The following is a 14842-nucleotide window of genomic DNA, read 5'->3' on the forward strand; positions in this document are numbered from 1 at the left end:
TGTGAGGATGGCTCAGGACCAGGTAGTATTTCAATCTTCTGTACAGAGAGGAACTGTGAGTTGGAACCAACTCAATGCACTTAACACCAACAAACCACAGACAGAATTCCATTAGTAATGTTATCTGGGCAAAACGGGGGCTAGAGGCGAGATACAGGGATACACGTATGTTTGGATGAGCGCAAAGAGCTGGAAACTAACAAAACAATGAGAGGGCTTGTGAAACAGACATGGAATTCGAGGATCTGAACGGCCTGTGCAAGTATTAATTTGCCACCCTAAAGGCCACGCACCAGAGTGACTCAATGCTCACATGCAGAGAAGTGAACCATCTCAGTGATCGGGTCCAGAATGGATGTTCCCCGTCGAAGCTGCGGTGTCCTATCAAAGGTCTCGATTCCCAGAGCCTCCATGAGCCACTGGGTTGGAATGATGCCAGACTCCCACTCCAGGCCAGGGACCAAGCAGCTGAAAATGAAACAAGGGAGAAACCCCTGCTGGTCCTTCCACAAGACAAATATTGATATTTTCCCCGCACAAAGTCAAAATAAGAGCTTCCTTGTTTTTGTCACAGTCTCCGTTCCAAAAACACATCATACAAATAAACCATCGAGCCAGGGAGTGTGCCTAGGTGCTTATGAAAATGCATGCTATTTTAAAAACCGTCTGTGCTTTAATCCCCCTTTAAAATTAATGTTCCTAAGTCCTGGGGCCACTGAGATAGGATCTGAGCCATCTGCCCCTGCTGGTTCCTATGGCATCCCTGGTGGAGACAAAGGGAGCAGGAGGGAGGCACCAGGGTTTTAGTTCACGGAGCCCCCGCCATTCTCTTCAGGCCTCATTTAGGGATACAAACACTTAAGGTTTTTGTTTTTGTTTTCGCTAGATGAACAAATTGTCTTCCTCGTCTATTTTTGATTAGGTAAATGGGAAAGAGACTCTTAAAATGCTGGTACTTTCCCATACAACTTCAGACGTGACTTCTCCATCAACTCCCTACCCCTATCAAAAAGGTCTTTCTATGTTTGCACAATACCCTGCCCAGCTCCTTGCCCCTTACAGATACACTCAATGTACAGTGACACCCCTGATGTTTTCACTTCCTCTAAAATGGAGACATGAGCATTGGAAGCACAGCATTCAGATCGCTGCAGAAATAAGGGAATATTCTCATTCGTCCATGGGCCGGGGTACTCTAACCATTATAAGAGGTTCACATTCACCAAGGGTGTGAGGGACGATGCTGGGAGAGTGGAGGGTGAGTGGGTTGGAAAGGGGGAACTGATTACAAGGATCCACATGTGACCTCTTCCCTGGGAGAGGGACAGCAGAGAAGGGGGGAAGGGAGACTCTGGATAGGGCAAGATATGACAAAATAACGATGTATAAATTACCAAGGGCATATGAGGGAGGGGGGAGTGAGGAGGGAGGGGGAAAAAAAGAGGACCTGATGCAAGGGGCTTAAGTGGAGAGCAAATGCCTTGAGAATGATTGGGGCAGGGAATGTATGGATGTGCTTTATACAATTGATGTATGTATATGTATGGATTGTGGTAAGAGTTGTATGAGTCCCTAATAAAATGTAAAAGAAGAAAAGAGGAAAAAATGATTAGGGCAAAGACTGTACAGATGTGCTTTATACAATTGATGTATGTATATGTATGAACTGTGAAAAGAATTGTATCAGCCCCAATAAATTGTTAAAATAAATAAATAAATAAAAAGAGGTTCACATTCTCACCAGCTTGAAACCACAAAATCACGTTTGCCAATAGAAACGTAAGTTAGTTTTCTATCATTTCACTCAATCGCTATCTCGAGACCCGAATTTCACTTGATAACACTTTAGTCACCCTGGGGAAGTTGAGTCATGGGACTGCTCACTCAGGCATTTGAAGCTCGACTCAGTCAGACTTGGTTCGGTGTTTGATGCCCAGTGCCCATGCTCATCTAGACCCCTCTCCCTGCTCCGGGAAGCATCTGGGTTCCAGAGATGGCATCAGAGAGCCCAGCATGTGGGGGAGGGAATGGAGGGGGCCTCGGAGCCACAGCCGTCCCGGGCTGGCCCTCTGCTGGAACAAGGCGACATGGACTTTCAGGTAAGCGGTAGGCTGCTCACACCCCCTCGGCGGGAGAAAGGCTGACATTTTGTTTTCATAAAGATCATGGCACAGAAAACCTTTGGCGGCAGTTTTCCTCTGTGACACGGGTCGGTAGGAGTCCAAAATGACTCGACAGCACCTATCAACTGCAGTACCCGTCATGGATGTGCTTGTCCTGGGGAAAGAGGGACGTGGGGATGCTGTTTCACAATATCCCAAAGCCTGTGGGAACCTACTTCTCGGGTACCGTTGTAGGCAGGAGAATATCAACACAGTTACCACTTCCAGATCTCCAGAGCATATGTCGGCTGTGAATATTCTTACTCCAGGGAACCCAGATTGGAAACATCTCTAGGAACGTCTCCAGGAGCTCAGTCTAAGACAGGCCCAAAGGGAGAACCTCACTTCCGTGTCACAGCTTTGTACTTTTCCTCCGTGTTTCCACTGGTGTTTATCTTTCTGAAGTTAAAAACATATCTATGCTGAAAGTTAAAAACATATCTATATTGTGCTTTTCAAAGGAAAGATATTGACTTTCCAGACAGTTGTCTCTGTGATAAGATTTTGTTTCTTAAATTTTTATTTAGAAACTCAACAGCCAAAAATTGTCTCTTATGTCTATGTGCTTTCATGCCTTTCTATTCACGAAGGTCACAGATTTCGTGGGATGGGGGACTAAGTCACTTGGAGAAGGACGAAGAGGGTGGGGAGAGGGGTTTTAGGAACACGAGCGAGGGGGCTCACTGTATCATCTCTCTGATCGCAAAGAATCCAGCTGCTTAGCGCCGCTCCTTCACTGTAGTGTGCGGCCGGCAGCACTGGGGACACGCCACAAGCAGTCAGCCCCTGCCTTCCCTTTCCAGCCAGATGTTCTTCTAACCCCCAGGCCAATCTCTCCCTCCCTCCATTTGACTCTAATCCAATGTCTTAAAGGTGGAACCTATTCTGGGAACACCGTGCCTTTATTAGCATGTACTGGGCGTCAGACTGGGAGCCGGGGAGATGTCAGTGGGTAACACTTGGCCCAAGCAACTCCAGTCAAGTGCTCTCACAAAGCCTCCTGGGCCAAATCCCACAGGGACTTCTCAGCCCACAGCAATGGCGAGTCGGACCTTCCTGCTGAGCTTCTCGCTGTTTTCCTTCATGCCTTCCTCACATCTCCCTCGCTACCCGGCCAGCTCACACACGCCCTCCAAGACTCAAGTAACATTTCCGCTAAGCTTCCTCTAGACTCCCAGACTTATCTGGGAGCGCCCCCTCTGGCCCCTCACAACACCAATATTCACCTCCATCTTAATGTGTTGCAATGTGTCTTCCCCTGGAGTGGAGGGACCAGGTCTCGTTCATCTAAATTCCTCTGGAACCCATCCCAGGGTCTGATAAAGGTAGACCAGGAGTGGGTGGGCAGAAATGAATGCTGATGGGAAACATGCCTATGAAAAACATGCTCTGGACACTTGGCAGTGAAACTGTAACAACCTTCAGGCCAAAGCCGGAGGTCCACTTTGTGGAACTGATGTGTGATCACTACCGGTGTCAGGAGCCTCCTCCACCTCAACCATTGATCTGAAAGACTATGGAAAACAGGTCCCCATCTGTACTCAGTGATATTTCTGCCAGTCCAAATCCTGAGTCCAAAAATGGGAGGTTGAGGCTAGCCTCCACTAGACCAGCTATAAAAGAGCATTAAAATCCTATGAATTCCCTCTACTTATGCCTCAGAGTACAAGCACAGAGTTGTATTTATTGCCACTACACGTACCTGCTTTCACCATCAAGGTTTACCCAACCCCTCCCAAAAAATATAAAACACACTGCCATCAAGCCAATGCCAACTCATAGCGACCCTATAGAGCAGGGTAGAACTGCCCCTGTGGATTTCCAAGACTGTAACTCTTTATAGAACTAGAAAGTCTTTCTCCCAAGGAACCGCTATTGGTTTTGAACTGCCGACCTTGCAGTTAGCAGCCCAATCTGTAACCACTATGCAACCAGGAGAGTGGCTATGAACCCAGTGAGGGAAGTGCTTTTCTGATTCCCCACTGAAGACTTCCAACACATTTCTTCCTGCTTTGTCCAGAGTGGTGGCTGCTGTTAACTGTCTCAAGTGTCTGCTCCCAATACACCGGTGACCCGTGTGCAGTGGAACAAAAGCTGCCTGGAACCAGTCCATCCTTATGAGGGATGGTGGATTGGGCCGCAGTGAGTCACAGGATTTCCACTGGCTACTTTTCAGAAATAGATCTCCAGGCCTTTCTTCTGGAAGCACAGCTGAAACGTGTTCGGCATCGCAGCAACATGCATGCCTCCAGTGACAGATGGACGGTAGCTGCACTTTGCCTGTCCGCTGAATGGGAATTGATCCCCTATCTCCTACCTGAAAAAAATAAAACGGCACTTTAAACTGAAGACTTACACCTTATTGTTTTATGTTTGTTTAGCTCAGTGTTTGTTTGTTTTATTAACGGCTTGCATTTCCAGGGAACAAAAATAACCCTATCTTCTGATTAGTGACCATTAGGGGATAATTCACAATCCTGCCTGCATTCAAATTATACTTTAAAATGCAAAATTAATCAACTCCGCACTTAGGGAGCAGAGGGGTTTCCTGGAATCTGACCAAGTCTGCCTTTCTCAGTACATTTCCCTGCTAGCGATGCTCTCAGGAATCAAATGTGGTTTATTTCATTTTAAGTCACTTTTTTTTCAATTCCAGAAAATGAATGTTGGAGCCAGATAAGAAACTATAGTCTGCTTTCAAGAAGGTTACAAGAAAACTGCATCTTGCATTACTAATCCTTTATCTTCATGTGAACAAAAAGATTACTGACACATTTTTGAATGAAAGAAAATAAAATAGCAACTGCATCTGAGGAAATGTGTAACTTTCATGCAACACACAAATCAGTTGTTAAATGTTGCTTAAATGAAGGGAAATGCATCATAAATTTTTCCTTTGGAAGCAAAGAAACCAACTTTTGATGGTAGAAGAAAAAAGAAAACTAGGATTTGGAAATTGTCCTTTCATAGAATATAAATTGAATGAATTAAATTATTGTACCTATAACTCCTTAATAGATAACACGCTTTCTAAAAATGATCTCTTTGGCCCAAGTAAGGGTTGTTTTGTGAAAGGAACATTTCAGAGCTGTCTTTATGTTTCCCTCTTACAAGGTCAGACTCCATTTCCCAGAATCCCCTGAGCAAGGCCTTGGAACACTGAAGCCAGCCAGACAGGTGCTACACCCACCTATGCAGTTACCTGAGACCCTTCCGAATGGCAGCAGGGATGGAGAAGTGGGTCAGGCCAATCAGCAGTGTCAACCAAGGCTGCCCCTCCAGCTTGGGTAGGAGACAAACCTGGACTGACAAGCTGAGTGCCTTGGCCAAGTTTCCTAATCTCTCTGTGCTTCCGTGTCCTCATTTGTAAAATAGGGATGAAGGAATCCCTCCTTCCTAGGAACCAATGAGTTCATATCTGTGCTTAGAACAGTGCCTGGCACCCAAAAAGCATTATGTAGGTATTTGATTGATAAATTTAAAATAAATGAATATTAACAGGAATTGATATAAGGTGGTTACTATTTTTGAGCAAGGAGAAGAAAATGAGGACTGCAGATTAGATTTTTTTCAAGTGGCAGACATTACAACATGGCTCAATCTTGAAAACACTGCTTAGTGCAGTCAGTCAGTGTGTGAAATAGAAAATTTCAAAAAAATCGTTTGATAGAGGGGACGAGTGGTGGTGGGGAAGGGAAAGGCAACTTACTGGTCAGAGTTATATTAATGGTGGTGCCTGTTTCAGAAAAGGATATGACAACGAAGCTATGTGAAGCATGTGATCACCTGTGAAAAATTCCGGATTGACAAATGTTTCATTATGTGCATTTTCTCATGTTCATATGTACCATGATTTAAATTTATACCATAATATGCCACTAAAGAAATGGTAAAGGTTGGGAGGGACATCTGACTGAGGAAAAGCTAGTTGTTTCTCCTTTAAATGCATTGGTTGTTCAGTGATACAGGATAATAACCTAAGAACAAAGTCTGTTCATCCCAGCTGCTGTTCTACTGCAGCATTTCATTTGTTTCTCACACTAACTCTTTATCAGGTAGCATTATTGGTATCCCCGCTTTAGAGAGGAGAAAACAGATCCACGGGCATGTAAGTAACTGCCTCAAAGCTAGGAAGCCAGTAAGTGAAGAAAATGAAAAAAAAAACAGCCTTATGCAATTATAAGATCTCATTACTAAATATCTATACAAGAAGTTTCATTTACTTGATCTTCCATATGCATTACCCAACTTAACAAATCAAGGCATGTGTTCTTATGTCTATGTTTGTGTTAGACAGGGTTCTCTAGAGAGACAAACCAGATTGCTAATAATTTTATACGTATATTTATATAGGTAGATAGATAGATAACACAAGAAATAAACAGTTAAATTATAAGGCAGTACAAATGGCTCTGTGCAGCTCACGCCCGTGAGACAGTTGTGAGACACTGGCAGTCCTTCAAGTCTTGAGGGCTGCCGGGTAGTCCTCTGTAGAGCAATTCAGGCTATCCAGGCACAGTCAGTAAACAGCATGGCAGGTCACCAGCAGTCAGCCAGATGACAGGGTCCGACAGTCCCCAGCTCAAGAGATGTAAATTCCAATGGTGTGGCGAAGCAGGTCTTGAAGGAACCTCAAATTACAGTGACACAGTCCACGGGTTAGGTGTCCCACAGGTAGTGTAACTTGCAAATGGAGGCACAGAACAAGCAAGGCAGCTGCACACTGATCCAATGGTCAAAGAACAAGAGACAAGAAAGGCGAGGCTCCCTGGACCATTTATCTCTCCGCCCTTCAATTAATTCCACATGTGTTTATCGGCCATGTTGGCACAATAAACGGCCTCAATGTTATAGTCAAAACTCAATACGACCCTGAAAGATTGGTCAGCATCTGCCTCAGAAAATGCAACATGCGCTTCCGCACCTCATGGTTCTGGAATGCAAATTATTTCATACAAGTCTGAAATGTGAAAATAGTGTTCATTTAAGGCAAGCATCGTGTCAGGGCAGACACAATGCTTGGCGGCCGTTTCATCTCTTGTTCAGAAAGTGGCAAGCTACGGAGGAGTACAAACTTGTACATGAAGCCAATCACACGATGTTCTTCCTCCCGCTGACTTAGACCTCGGGCTTTCTTGGGTGCACTGATTAGACAGCCCTCTGGAAGCTCCCTTAGGTTGCAACACTTCCTTACTCATATGTTGATTACTCCCTTTTTTAAGGTAAAGTCCTACATTTACTATATTTTTTTAATCGACTTGGAATTTAGCAAGATGAGGCTGTGTACTCTCTTGAAGATTTACAGTCTCAGAAACCCAATATGAGTCAATATTGCCTGATACCAGTGGGTGTTTTTGATTCAGGGAATTTAATGTATTTTTAACTATGCTGCCATTTACACTTGGATTGCAATTGGTTTCCACTGCTCTGGTGACGAAGTTACATGATCTGTTCGAGTGATCTGTTTCTCATCCTCTTTCCCACAATCCCTGTACTTCCTACTTGTGGTTTCATAGAATGTGGGATATTCAAGAACATTCATATATCACATCAGTGCAGAAATATCTGTATAAAATAAAATATTTGAACTGACTTACCATTAATGGTGTATACATGGCATATTCTAATCAGTAATAACATTAAAAAATAAAAACATTTTGTTTTTACTAGTATGAGATGGTCCGCTGACCGATGTTTTTAGTCTCCCTGCTAAGGCCAGAAAATAGAAGAAAATAAAATGCCAGGGAGGGATCATTCAAATTCCTCCCCGACACTGGATCTAACTCTGTGGTATTTCAGTTGCTCATATTTCTCAGAGGAGGGAGCAGTGGCCTGATTGGTCCAAAGTCTAGATTGCTGGAGGGGCTTCAGGTACTCTGGGTGGGGCCACTGCACCCTCCTGGGCTCTTCTGACCATCGTGGGCATTCTCCTTCTCTCCCTAGAAGGAGCATCAGAAACCATACCCTACAGGACCCCAGCGGCTCCTTCGGCCTCTTCCTTCACATGTAGGAGGCAGGGAAGAGGTTAAACCTCAGCCCCTGCTGCCCATCTGCCCAGAACCATTGCACATGTGGCCAGCCAGAGAATACTCAAAGTTCCAAAATTATTATAACTGGAGAGGATAGGAACATCTACTTGAGCCTCAAGGCACACATAATATGTTCTAATCCAGCCTTTTGGGCTGGTTGTACTGTCGTGAGGAATAGAAGGGTAATCGGCAGGACAGGTATCAACATATAGCTCCAAATCTGATTGATAGCAACAAATATAAAACTTGAGCCACATTTATAGATTGGGATACGTATTACTGGTACTCCTACTACGTTACCAAGGCACAAGTTCATGTCTTCAACATCATAGATTTCATTGCAAGGTCCCCAGATGCAGCCATGTCGGTCTCTTTTTCTGCCTAGAGACTGCTGGAGCTTTACCTGATAGACTCTTTCAACCTTGAATAAAATGTTTATGAATTAAAGAACTAATCATCCTAAGAGTTCAGATGATGTTATCATACTCATTATTTTCTTACAAAGACATTCCCAAGAAATCTACTGGGTGTTCACCATTTGAACTTATGTGTTGAGGAAAGGTTAAAAGGGCCTTTAATTCTAATTAAATAATCAGTAAACTTTGAGGCGCAAACAACAGTGGAAGAAAATGCGTTCTGGGTCAGGAAGGCACGTAATGAAAGGAGTTCTCCAGAGGGGGAAGAAAAAGATAAAATGGGGCAAGAACTACAGAAACTGAGAAGCTCTGTATAATAAAGCAGTAAAGGTTGTTTTCCTGACTGGCCTTTTCTTCAGAAGACGCTCCTTTGCTCGTGGAGGTGAACTTGAGAGGCTCGGTCCCAGGGGACCACCTCCCTGTCCCACACCCACAGACAAAACCCAAAATCCAGGATGGTCCATCAGAATCCCCACCCACCCCCAACCCACAACACTGATTTGTTCTGAGTTGGATGTATGACTCAGATCAGAACAACTGGATTTTCCACCAATAACTTTCCTGCACAGCTAATAAGGAAGGCTGTTTCTTTCCTTTCAGATCCCAGAGCTGGCGGTGGCGGCAGGACTGAAGGTGAGCATCAGCCACCTTCTCTGACCAAGGAGAGTGGAGGAGATCGATGTGTCTCTTAGCATAGACACTCTCTGGACACAGAGCAGGGGTGTGACCAGCCTTGATTTCGTGCAGAGTGCATTGGTTAGTGGATCAGACAGATGTAACTAGATTCAGATTCAACACCTTCTCATTTGATCTCCCTTTTGACCCATTTTAAAGTTGTTCTAGTTTTTAGTATATTATTTTGTTTTCTATTGAGATTTGTTCCCATTTTATTTTATTATTGTTGTTAGCTTTTCTTTTCTTTGTTTTTGTACGTTTTTCAGTATATGAATCCAAGATGGATGCATCTGTAGGTGGATTAATTGTTCCTTGGGGGTAAGACAGAGGAGGATGGAAGGAAAGGGAGAGCTAATAACAAAGACTACAAGAAAGCCGAAAATGTTCTAAAATTGATTGTGGTAATGACTGCACAACTCTTCTTGATTTTATTGAGCTATCGAATTGCATGGCATGTGGATTGTGTCCCAATAAAACTCTTTTTAAATATATTCTGAGTTTGATATCCAGAATTGTCTGGGTTCCTCTAAAAGTCTCACTGAGGAATCTAGGGATTTCATACAAGCCTTCCTGTGGGGCCAACTGCAAGCTCCCTATGGAGTTAACACCTCGGAAGCACTCTTGTTCTCCCGTGGGATTTCATTCAGAGAACTAATTCTGCAAGGCCTCTCAATCCTCTTGGATATCACTATCCCTAATTTCAAAGTGTTTGTACCCAAGAGGTGAGCTCTCATACCTGTGTCATCCAGGGCATGCCTCTCAGAGTATGCATGCCAATTATATACAATAAGGTTGAAACATCTAAGCAAAAAGTTCCCTTACCGAAAAGGGACATGAATTTATAAACATATAAATGTCACTTCTAAATAACACATGGGCCAAAGAAATCACAGAAAATTTTCATTTTCATGATGAAAATGTGTATAGTATGATGGTAAGTCAAAAATCACTGCTGTAAAATTATATAAACCTTTATTAAACAAAAAAATATTAAAATGTGAAGCTATTTCCATTTAATTTCCATTTGGTCTATATACTTTTGAAGGCTGTGTCTCCATCATCTAACCCTTCCCCAAAGAATTCTATGCTCTTCAATTTGTATGGCATCAAATTGCAGGTAGGGTATCCTGAAGGAGCCAAATGGTGTTCCTGTCATTGCTCTTTGAGTTTGAGGAACAAACAGATATCTAAAGGAGAAAAATCAGAGATATTAGGTAGATGGGATAACGTTTCCCAAGAAAATTTTCATAGTACACCCCTTGAATGTGCAGGTTCACTATTGTTATGGGGTGGGGGGCAGGCGGGAATTTTGCTCGGTATTCCTAACATTTTCTCATCAATACAATTCTCAATTTTCCTAAAGCTTTTTCGTAATAAGCCCTCATTATTGTCCTGTGTCCTTCAAGAAAAGCGACGGGATGCCCACCTGAGACTCCTTGAAACCGTTGTCACAGACTGCTGAGCTGACCTCTCCGCCTTCAACTTACGTGTCCAAGCAGGCCTCCTCGGAAGCCACTGTTTGTGTTCGTCCTTATGTTTAAGGCATCCTAATGACAGTCTCGCTGCCATGGCGTCACATCCTCTGACCCTACAGAATAGAACTCTTCCTGTGGGTCTCCAAGACTCTACGTATTTACAGGAGCAGACAACCTCGGCTTTCTCCCATGGACCCAAAGCTGTGTTTAAACTGATAACCTTGTGGTTAACACCCTGTGCTTAACCAACTGCACCACCAGGTCTCCTTCCTAATGAAACTAAAACATGTGTGCTTCCAAGGGAATTGGTTTGCACCAATCATCTGATAATAGAGACACATTTACACATGTTTGTTTGGAATAAATCAATGCATGTATGAACTAAAACACTGCCCACACACTTTTTGACTTACCTTCCCATACCTCCCACAAAGGGTACTTAATGGAAAATCCATAATCTTGAATGCATATTCTTTAAAAAGATGTATCACTGAAAAATATATTAAGCATCAATCACACAAAGTTCAGAAACAAGCAAAATCAAAGACGGTAAATGGAAAGAATACATGATGAAAGTAATAGTATGAAAGAGAAGAAATTGAAGATTCAAATGCCATTAAAATAGAAAAACCTCTCAAAAGACTGGTCAAGGGAAAATATGAAGTACAAAAAATAACAGTAAGCTAAGCGCAATACAAATGCACCAGCAACAGAAGACAAACTCGAGAAACAGGACTTACTAAAAATGGAATATTATACTCATCAAAAAAAATTTATCAAAACAGTAAAATGAGGACCTACATATTGGAGAAAAATTATTTCAGAATGATATTTATGCTAACAGTGTGACCACTAAAATATACAGAAAACTTCAACAATGCAACAACAAAGAGACAGACGATCCAATTTAAAGATGAGTCAAGGACAGGAACAGGCACTTCATCGAAGAGGGCGTTTAAGCAGTCAACAGACACATGAAAAGATGCTACCGATCATTAGCCATTAGAGAAATGCAAATCAAAGCTACAATGAGCTAGCACCTCACCTCTGCCAAAATGCCAATGATCTAAATAGATGATGGCAACTGTGTGGGGAGACTGGAACCTTTATCCACCGCTGGTTGCCATTGTTAGGCGTGTGCCGACTCATAGCAATGTCCATGGAACAGAGCAAAACACTTCCTGGTCCTGTGACAGCCTCAAAAGTGTCGCTCTGTTTGAGCCTGTTGTTGTAGCCATCATGTCAACCCACACAGTGAGAGGTTGTCCTCTTTCTCCCTGACCCTCTGCCTTATCAAGCATGATACACTTCTCCAGGGACTGGTGCCTGCTGATAATGTGTCTGAAGTACATGAGATGAAAGTTCACCTTCCTATCTTGCCTGTGGTATTCCGGCTGTACTACCTACAAGGCAGATTTGTTTGTTCTTCTGACAGTCTATGGTATTTTCAATATTCTTCACTAACACCATAATTTAAATGCATGGGTCCTTTTGAAATGTTCTTTATTCATGAAACTATTGAAAATACTCTGTCTTGGGTCAGGTATATCTTAGTCTTCAAAACGGCATCTTTGCTCTTAAATACTTTAGAAAAAAGTCTCAGGCAGCAAATTTACCTAATGCAAGACATTGTTTGACTTCTTGACTGCTGCTTCCATGAATGTTCATTGGGGGGAGCTAAAGCCAAAACCAAACTCATTGCTGTTGAGTCAATTCTGACTTAAAACGGGTTACAACCCAGAATCAGAAATGCTCAGAACAGACTTCTTCTAGGGAGAACAGCCTATTCTTAGTCTTACCTGCAGGCAGACCCCTCTCTGGTTCTCAGCCTCCAGGACCCAAGGCTCCTTGGCCTCTGCCCTGCTTTGTCATGTTACAACACTATCTTAGTGCTGCCAATAAAGGCCAAAAGGGCACACCACTCTGCTATAAGCCTCAGCCCAAAGCCCTAAGCTCTAGCTGCATGCTTCCTAGTCAGCAAACCTAGCACCCTAGTTAAGTACCTGCAGGTGCCCGACTCCAGGAGCAAACTTCCTGTGCAAACGCACTGACTCAGCTTGACTCACTGTATAGACCAGCAAGTTCACTGTTCTGTCTCATGCTGTGGCTCTTGGCTCTGCTGCTGCCACTCCTCTTGCTACACCTGTGCCACTTCTCTGGTGTCACAACTTTCTATCCTTGAATCAAGGATATTCAATGATCAGGAGTATTGGGATTCAAAGGTCACACTCTACTCCTAGTTCTTTTTACTTGCTGGTAGTGAATTTCCCCAACCTGCTTCTGAAATGATTGATTTTATACCCAGAAGAATGCCAAAATTGACTAATCCCCAATTATAGCACTGTAAATTTTTGTAATCACAATTAGCTAACAATCACTCTCAACTGAATCATATACTCCTCTTAACATCTCTTACCCAGACCCTTCAGCAAAAAATTTAGAAGACAGCTATTTGGTCAGTTGAGTGGAAGAAATCCGTATTTGTACCCATTCCAAAGAAAGGTGACTCAACAGAATGTACAAATCGTAGAAAATATTAGTGATATAACATGCAAGTAAAATTTTACAGAAGATCATCCAACAATGGTTACTGCAGTACCTTGACAGGGAGCTGTCAGAATTTCAGGTTGGATCAGAAGAGGGCATGGAACTGGGGATATCAGATGGACCTTGGATGAAAGCAGAAAATAAAGATGTTTGCTTGTGTTTCACTGACTATGCCAAGGCATTCCACTCTAAGGATCACAACAAACTATGGACAGTCTTGAGAAGAGTGGGAACTCTAGAGCACTTTATTATGCTCGTGAGGAATATGTACATGGATCAAGAGGCAGTTGTGCAAAGAGAACAAGGGACTATTGCCCAGTGTGCAATCGAGAAAGGTGTGTGTCAAGGTGGTATCCTCTCACCATATTATTCCTAGGATTCTGGAGGTGGGTACCTCTTTATCATAGGGTGAGGTCACCTTTTCCTACATTATCAAATGAGTTCCAGGTTCTTTGTCCATTTACTTTATAGGATTAAATAACATCGCTGATTGTGCTTGAGTTAGACAACACTAGAAAACCTATTTCTTGCCCTGCTTCCTGAACAGCTCCTCCTTTGGGTCAAGTTCGAGGGGCTGTGTACCACTTCCTTTGAGCTGATATTCTCTGGCAGAGCAGACTGTGTGTTGTAGCTGCGGTTGTGTTGCCTGGGAAGTCCAAAGCACAGACCAAAATAACTTTTAAGAAAGGTATAGGAAGCATGAAAGAGAACATGAAATCATTATACAGCCCAGTGCACTGTCAATCTTAAATTTTTTTAAAAATGTAAACCTATCCCTTTATCTAGTTGTCCATTGTCATATTATTGTCTGTGTTAGGCAGGGTTCTCTAGAAGTGAAAGACACTTATGATTATATATATGTAAGAGGATAAGTTTATATAGAAAAAGGACTATAACAGCAAATTAGTCCACACAGCATTAGAGAGCTCAGTTCATCCAACTCACTTTCTTGTGTGTGTGTGTGTGTGTGTGTGTGTGTATAAAAAGAGCTTTATATAAAAGAGTAATTGTACATTAAGAAAACAAGCCAGACCAATCCAGATCAAGTCCATAAGTCCAATATTAGCACATATGTCTAATACTAGTCCCTGAGTTCCTCGTTCCCAACTCACTTTCATTGGACAGTTAATATACTGAAGATCTCTCCAATGTCAAGGGCAAGGAAGCAGACAGTAGGACAATGAAGTGGTGAGGTGTAGCAGAGGCCAGTAGCACTGCAGAGCGAAGCAGGTCATTGTGAAGCCTCATAGTGTAGTGATACAAAGTGGCTGACAGAGGTACAGGATCTGGAGTGGTGGCAAGGTCAGCGGAGTGGGCCACAGGCAGCAGACATAGCAAGATAGGGTGTCACCATAGTGTAGAGCAGCACAGCAGACTGAAGGGGTCCACAGTTGACTCAGCCAGGTGGAGCAGAGTACTGCATGGCCCACAGGTAGCACTGCCCAAGTGTTGAAGCAGGACAGCCCCTTCAGGCAGCACAGCCAGTCCAACCAGGCAGAGAGAGAGAAGGGCCCACCTGCAGGGAGCCATTTAGCTCA

At 43.2% G+C, this 14842-nt stretch overlaps 1 pseudogene; it reads left to right on the top strand.

Moving 5' to 3' along the window:
• The first annotated feature begins 2087 nt into the window (after positions 1 to 2087).
• Positions 2088 to 14842, top strand: part of LOC142446064 (putative ribosomal protein uL10-like) — a 115318-nt pseudogene continuing 102563 nt past the window's right edge.

Source organism: Tenrec ecaudatus, chromosome 4, assembly GCF_050624435.1.
Source record: "Tenrec ecaudatus isolate mTenEca1 chromosome 4, mTenEca1.hap1, whole genome shotgun sequence".
Lineage (NCBI taxonomy): Eukaryota > Metazoa > Chordata > Mammalia > Afrosoricida > Tenrecidae > Tenrec > Tenrec ecaudatus.